A 7851-nucleotide genomic window follows, 5' to 3' on the forward strand; every position below is an offset into this window, starting at 1 on the left:
TCGTGGAGCTCTCATCCAGCCAACAGATTTCTGAGAGCGACACATGCAACACTTATTCAAATTTGTCCAAAATTAAAGAGACAGCTGTCTTTATGCTGGCCTCTGAATGGGACAGACTTAATCTGCCCAAAAAAAACCAAACAAAACACAGCCTACACAACAGCCTTCTCCTGAGTAGGGACACTGACAATATTGTGAAATATTGTGAAATATTGCGATGTATTGTGTAACCGATATTTAGCATTGGACTTGGAGAGAGAAGTGTAAGCGTTCTTCTCATAAACTACTTTAACTAAATAATCTACTGTAATGTAAGACACTGTAACTAAATAATTCTCTACCACATCTAATATAAGGACTAACTGCAAGCTTAACCTGGACAAACACACACACACCGATAATTTTTTTTTTTTTTTTTTTTTGGCTAAATTAAGATTTTTTTTTTATAGTAATTGATTACATTCCTATAGTTATGGGAACATTTTAGTAACACACACACACACACACACACACACACACACACACACACACACACACACACACACACACACACAAAACATTTATTTTTATAACATCGGAAGTGAAGTGTACGACGATTCAGATAAAAAGATGCAAAAAAAAAAGAAATGATATATCCAGCTTTATTTATTTGTTTGTTTCTTTCATATTAAAGTAATTTGACAATTGAATATTGTCTTCACGATCGATTTTGTAGTTTTTACAATATATTTTATAGCACTTAACTAAAAATGAATTAAAAAAACAAATTTTGAGGTTTATTTGATGTGAAAGTTTGTACAGAATTTAATTTAAATTTAAATATAAAAATACACAGAATTTTATTCCACTGCAACATATCTAAATATATTACTTTCACTTTTCCCTATTTAGTGTTAAAAAAAAAGAACAAATAAATATCATTACAAATTCTTTTTGTTAGCAAACCTGTGATTTTTTTTTTGACAATGTCCTGATTTGATATTTCTGTCATTTTACCCACCGCTTATAGTAATTAAAACAATTTTATACATTTTTCATTTATCCACTCTGCTGAATCAGCTTTAAATTTCAAATTCCTTTATTCTCATTAAAGTCAGGTGTGTGTGGTGACTAGCAAATAAAAATAAATAATAAACAAACAAACAAACAAATAAATAAAATAGATATTTTATCAACATAAATTATTATATATAATGTTAAACATAAGATGTGTGTGCGTGTGTGTGTGTGTGTGTGTGTGTGTGTGTGTGTGTGTGTGTGTGTGTGTGTGTGTGTGTGTGTGTGAGTGAGTGTTTGGATGTGCGTGTGTGAGTGAGTAAGTGTGTGTGTGTGAGTGAGTGTGTGTTTGGATGTGTGTGTGTATGTGTGTGAGTAAGTAAGTGAGTGAGTGAGTGTGTGTTTGTGTGAGTAAGTATGTTTGTGTGTGAATGAGTGTGTTTGTGTGAGTGTGTGTGTGTGTGTGTGTTTATTTTGCGTGAGTGAGTGTTTGGATGTGCGTGTGTATGTGTGTGGATGAGTAAGTGAGTGAGTGAGTGAGTGAGTGTGTGTTTGTGTGAGTGTGTGTGTAATTGTGTGTGTGTGTTTTTTTGCATGAGTGAGTGTTTGGATGTGCGTATGTATGTGTATGAGTAAGTGAGTGAGTGTGTGTTTGTGTGAGTAAGTGTGTGTGTGTGTGAGTGAGTGTGTGTCTAATTTTGTGTGTGTGTGTGTGTGTGTGTTTATTTTGCGTAAGTGAGTGTTTGGATGTGTGTGTGTATGTGTGTGAGTGAGTAAGTGAGTGAGTGAGTGAGTGAGTGTGTGTTTGTGTGAGTAAGTGTGTGTGTGAATCAGTGTGTGTTTGTGTGAGTGTGTGTGTAATTGTATGTGTGTGTGTTTATTTTGCATGAGTGAGTGTTTGAATGTGTGTGTATGTGTGTGAGTGAGTGTGTTTGTGTGAGTAAGTGTGTGTGAGTGTGTGTGTAATTGTATGTGTGTGTGTGTTTATTTTGCGTGAGTGAGTGGATGTGTGCGTATGTGTGTGAGTGAGTGAGTGTGTGTTTGTGTGAGTAAGTGTGTGTGTGAGTGAGTGTGTGTTTGTGTGAGTGTGTGTAATTGTGTGTGTGTGTGTGTGTTCTGGTTTATTAGTTAGAGATGGTCTACCTGAGAGTTCCGTATCTTCATTTTTCAGAGCTGTATTAGGACATTTGAGAGCACAGACACTGTTTCTCTGAAATGTGAGTAAGCAACTGAGAAAAACTGTAAATGTCATATAACCACACAGCGGCTCAGTTACTGCACAAAGAGGAAACTGATAGAATATCGTTTAAAGCTGACTTGTTTTATCTCAGTATTAAAGTCTGTCGATTAATCACAATCTCCTTGAATACATATATATATATATACATGTATATATATATGAACCTTGGTAGCGTAAATCATCTCGCGCCTCGTTAGCATCCAACAGAAAAGTGTTTTTATTCCTTATGAAAATTCACAGTTTCTAACATTGTTGTTTAGACAACAGCGCTGCCGAGTTCTCGATGCTGATTGGTCAGAAGCGGTCGATGAATCTCCTAGAACGCGGTTTTATACGAACACGCTCTCGTCTTATACATTTCTATGGTAACAACTCTGTGTACGGCTTACGCTCTGCATAGTCACACATAAAACCCGTAGAGGTGTCGATTTGGCGTAGCTTTCTGTGAAGAGACGTTTATTTAGGGTATGGAAGGAGTCTCCAGCGTCAGAGGTACAGTAAAGCTGTGAGTTTCCCTGTGTGTAACATACCAAGTGGCGTGCCTTCGAGAAATGTTGATGAGCAAACGACAGTTTATACAGTAGCTGTTTCACAGATGATCCAGAATGCTTTCATTAATAAATATGATGATTAGCATAGCCGTGACGCTAGCTAACAGAACAGTATATATAAATAAACAGCTCTATAGGATGACGTTGTTGTGTCGAGTTGATTATTAATCGCTTACAACGTAAAACACGATAAAATTGAAAGAGAGTACCACGATGTTCTCAAATACCAGCGATTACATTTTCACTTGATTGTTAGTATTTCAGACATTGTTTATTCCAAAATGTCAGATTCAGCACAACCTTCTCACTTGATAAACATTCCTATACATCATTACATGAGGCCATAATCCAACTAAAAGCACAATATTCCTATTTGCGTGGCAGCAAAGATGGCTAACGAAAACTGATTCCTAAAAAAACGACCCAAGCCCCTTTCGCATTTTAAGAGATTTCTGCATTAGAATTCACAGAGAATTCTGCTAGCCGGATATCTCCAGCGTCATCACTTTCACTTCTGAGCTATCTAACAGAGTATTGTTTGTTTAGAGTTATAGCTAACTCGATTGTTTTACACCAGAGGATTGTCATGAATATTTAAACAGCTTAGCATCATCGAAAGGCTATCAAAGTGGTAGCTACTGTACGTGTGGTAAACAGCTAACTAGCTAAGTTACTAGCTAAGTTTCACCGATAGTTGTGGATTATGTATCAAAATTCCTGACAAACATTATGTCTCATTATGAACCACATTATCAACTATTTCAAATCAAGTGTATTTATTTACTTAATTAATGAACTCAAACAAAATCTCAAATTCGTGCATTCTTTTAACACTGCACAAACGTTGTTCTATGATACTCGAAGCCATTTTTATTCCACACAAAACCCTCAAAACAACAATGCTTCGTTAACATTTTTTTTTTTTAAAGTCCAGATGAAACTGGTGATTTCTGGTATAAATAAACAAACAAACAAACAAACAAACAAACAAATAAATAAATAAATGATCAAATAAAAAAATTCATACTTTAGTGCTTTTTCTGTACACCGAAACTTTCAAACCCGTAATTTATTGCTATCATCATCTAAATAAACATATGCAGGATGATAAATAAAAAGAACAAAAATAATTACAAAATGCTAAAACAAATCCATCATTTATTCAATTTCATTTCATTTCGATTTATTTGTATAGCGCTTTTAATTCACATCGTCTCATTTATACGGCGGGAAGCTACAATACGTTTAAGTAATAAGATGTCACTCTCTCTTGAGCGCCATCATCGAATTCTGATCTCTGTACACATACTCTCAGTGGATTTATGTACTTCACACACACACACACACACACACACACACACACACACACACACACACACACACACACACACACACACACACACACAGAGAATCTGATGTTCATGTATGCAAATAGCTACAGTAAAACACCCACACTCACTCGTTTAAGAGTTTTTGATGTATGACACACACCTTTATACACACCTCTCCCTGTACCAATCATCACAGCGATTCCATTGTACGCACACTTTTGTAGTTTGTCTCTCTCACTCACACACACACACACACACACACACACACACACACACACACACACACACACACACACACACACACACACACACACACACAAACACACATAGTGTCCTACCTCTGTGGGTTTCGTGCTGTAGTGAGGACCGGTGTCTGATCATTGAAACAGCCAGCAATGCTAAAGCTGATGCAAACATCCAACTCAGTCACACAACACACTCTCTCTCCCTCCTCTCTCTCTCTCTCTCTCTCTCTCTCTCTCTCTCTCTCTCTCTCTCTCTCTCTATTCTCTATTTACTCTCGTGTCTGTCTCACCCACTGTCAGCATTCTCTCTTCTGCTCTCTGTCTCTCTCCCTTACTAGCTTGAAAGCTTGGTCACCCTCTGCTGTTGATCACACACACTACTCTCTCTCTCTCTCTCTCTCTCTCTCTCTCTCTCTCTCTCTCTCTCTCTCTCTCACACACACACACACACTCTCTCTCTGTCTCTTGCTCTCTCTCTCTCTCTCTCTCTCTCTCTCTCTCTCTCTCTCTCACACACACACTTCAGCTTAGTCGCCCTCCGTGACCCCTCCTATCTCTCTCTCTCTCTCTCTCTCTCTCTCTCTCTCTCTCTCTCTCTCTCTCTCTCTCTCTCTCTCTCGCTCTCTCTTTCTCTCTTGCTCTCTGTACAGTATATAATTAGCCACAGCTCAGTCTCATTGTGGAAGAGAAGCTTCGCTTGGCAAGAAGCCCAGCAGCTTTTCTCATTAACCTCTCAGCTTGAAACCTATTGGTTCATTTGCTTCATGTTCCACCCATTGTGCCACCTTATTGGCTGAAACACCACATAGACTGCTCCCATTGGCTGAGTTCTATTCAAACTGCACACATTACAAATACATGTACAATAAAAACAATTTATAAATATAAACTGTATTACGTGACATTGTACGCACAAAATAAATTGTTATTAAAAACAAGATTGCGGTGACATTTAGATACCGAAGAACACGACGGATAACGTGATAACCGATCCGTCAACTGAAATATAAACTGTTTAATCGATTTGCTTAACATCCCGAGAAACTAGAATCGATAGATCTCTTTGCCTACAAACTCCTAAGAATATATACAGAAGATATTAATTAGTTATTAACTAATAAAATATAATATGCACCTGTGCGTTTACCTACAGCCCTAAAAGCTAGCAGGCTAACTAACGATCTCACACAAAATGCTAGCATAATTCTATTATCATATTATAGATAATAGCTATTATCTTAGCTATTTATTTAACATCAGCTAAAATGCCAATATACCGAATAACGTTACCATAACAACCACAACGTGTGCCTGACTAAAATTAGCTAGCTTGCTTAGCATATTTCACTTATTCAAAAATGCTAAGCTTGTAACGTTCGATTTACAATCTCAGACTTAAAAGAAGAAAAAAACTAAATTAAAAAAACTAAAAAAAAGTCGTTGCACCATCAGCCTGCAAGTCAGGATAGTGCTCTTATTCCCAGATTTCAGCATGTGACGCTGTTCCGAGATGCGAGACGGCCGCTCACACGATCAAAAGTAAATAAAGCACATCTCTTCTCTTAAATGAGATCATAGTTGTATTTGCTTTAGATCAATCAACATACAGACACGTGATCTGATTCAAACTATGACACTGACCTACAGTTTGCTGTTGTTTTGTATGGACTAATTCATTTCATGTCCAAGTTCTTTCATGAAAGGTCAAACATGACGTCATTCTGAGTTCCTACTTCCTACTTCTTAGTTAAGATGAATGCTTGAATGCAGAATACGTTTCCAGGAACCATGTTGTCACTCCATAAATCTGGATGGGATTGGTCCATAGAGGTCAAGCTGATCTTCTCACATGAAACCCAGAGAGACCCATTCTATTAAATCACTGTGTTTTGAGAACTATACAGTATGTAGCTGTGTCCGTGAGTCGGTCTGGAATTGAGGAGGACATTAAAATTTTAATTTGTTTTTACAGCTAATATAAAGAAACATGGAGATACGTCAGTGGAAATGTTTATTTATTAGGATCCAGTTCCTGTTATTCAAATAAGTATTTAAAACAGCGCTATAAACAATCTATGAGCTTTAATTACAAACACAACCGAATTCTCATTGGAAATTGTAAAAATGACATTTTATAGCGAATCTTAAATAGAAATACTTTATAAATGCTGGTAAAAAGTTTTATCCGTTATTTTTTATGACGTATCTAAGTAGGATATATAATAAATAATATAAATATACCCATTTTATGAAAATCAGACAAAATCTAAACAAACAAAGAAATCGACACGTTTACAACAACAAGAATGTGACTAGCACATGGTCATCGTACAGTCACATGCCACAATATGTGTGTGTGTGTGTGTGTGTGTGTGTGTGTGTGTGTGTGTGTGTGTGTGTGTGTGTGTGTGTGTGTGTGTGTTTCTGCCTGAGTCCTGAGTCTCATTTCCTCCCAACTTCTGTCACTCTCACTTCTGTGTCTCTCGCACGATCACACACACACACACACACACACACACACACACACACACACACACACACACACACACACACACACACACACACACACACACACACACACACACAATCCTATCCATAGATCTAGCTCACAATGGAAAATCAACATTAACATTGTTGAGTTTGTTGAGCCTAAAGTCTCCATCATGTGTGATCTTCAGAAGCACGATTTTCCCAAAGCTATTAGTGATATTCTAGGTAAGGTTGTTTACAATGTAGGTGTGTAGACGGAAATGACTTGACCTACCCCCATTGTGTAGGGTTTCCCCATTTGTTTTGCTCTAATTTGAAAACAAACACAAGATACGGCCAGTCGAACATTGTGGCTCTGCCTTTCACCTGCTCATGTCAGTGATGTACTGAAGTACAGCTTAGGGTAGAACGTTGTCTATCTCACAGTGGCAAGTACAACATTATTAATTAACATCTAAAAATAAACGTGTATACTTTTTTGCAAAAATATCCATTTCCTCCGTCAGTATAAGTGTCACGGCTGACTGCGCTAGCTGAGATTATCCGTCATTAATTTTTACCTAGTCGCTATAAGTAGCTAATGTAAGGTAAGTAAACTAAAATATACTGCTAACTATAAGTCAGTATTTACAGTCAAAGCAACATATAACTTTTAAGTAAAAATCAGTGCTGTTGATCATTTTCATCATCAAGTTCTGAATTTACATCTCTGTCAGTGTTGTTCATTTAGAAAGTACTCGCTTGCTAACCATACCAAGCTATTTAGAGTGTTAGCCAAGGTCAAAAATTTAGTCAGTTGTCGCTTGCTAACCGTACCAAGCTATTTAGAGTGTTAGCTAAGGTCAAAATTTTAGTCAGTTGTTATGAACTTTAGCTATAGTTGGTTTGTGCCATCACTTCCTGCACTAGTGTTGGCTTTCTAGTTGTTATAGCAGTAACAAGCTAGCTTAGACGTCAAAGTGAACAACTTATTGTAAAACTGTTGAGGACCACCAGCT

The 7851-nt window shown here is 37.1% G+C and overlaps 1 protein-coding gene across 1 annotated transcript in view; it reads right to left on the reverse strand.

Annotated features, from left to right (window-relative positions):
* Window positions 1-4806, reverse strand: part of zmp:0000000926 (ataxin-1) — a 42216-nt gene extending 37410 nt beyond the window's left edge. Inside the window, exon 1 of the mRNA XM_027159186.2 lies at window positions 4457-4806. The gene's annotated coding sequence lies outside the window, so the exon portion shown is untranslated. The remainder of the gene's footprint in view (window positions 1-4456) is intronic.
* Window positions 4807-7851: the final 3045 nt, after the last annotated feature.

Source organism: Tachysurus fulvidraco, chromosome 23 (genome assembly GCF_022655615.1).
Source record: "Tachysurus fulvidraco isolate hzauxx_2018 chromosome 23, HZAU_PFXX_2.0, whole genome shotgun sequence".
NCBI lineage: Eukaryota > Metazoa > Chordata > Actinopteri > Siluriformes > Bagridae > Tachysurus > Tachysurus fulvidraco.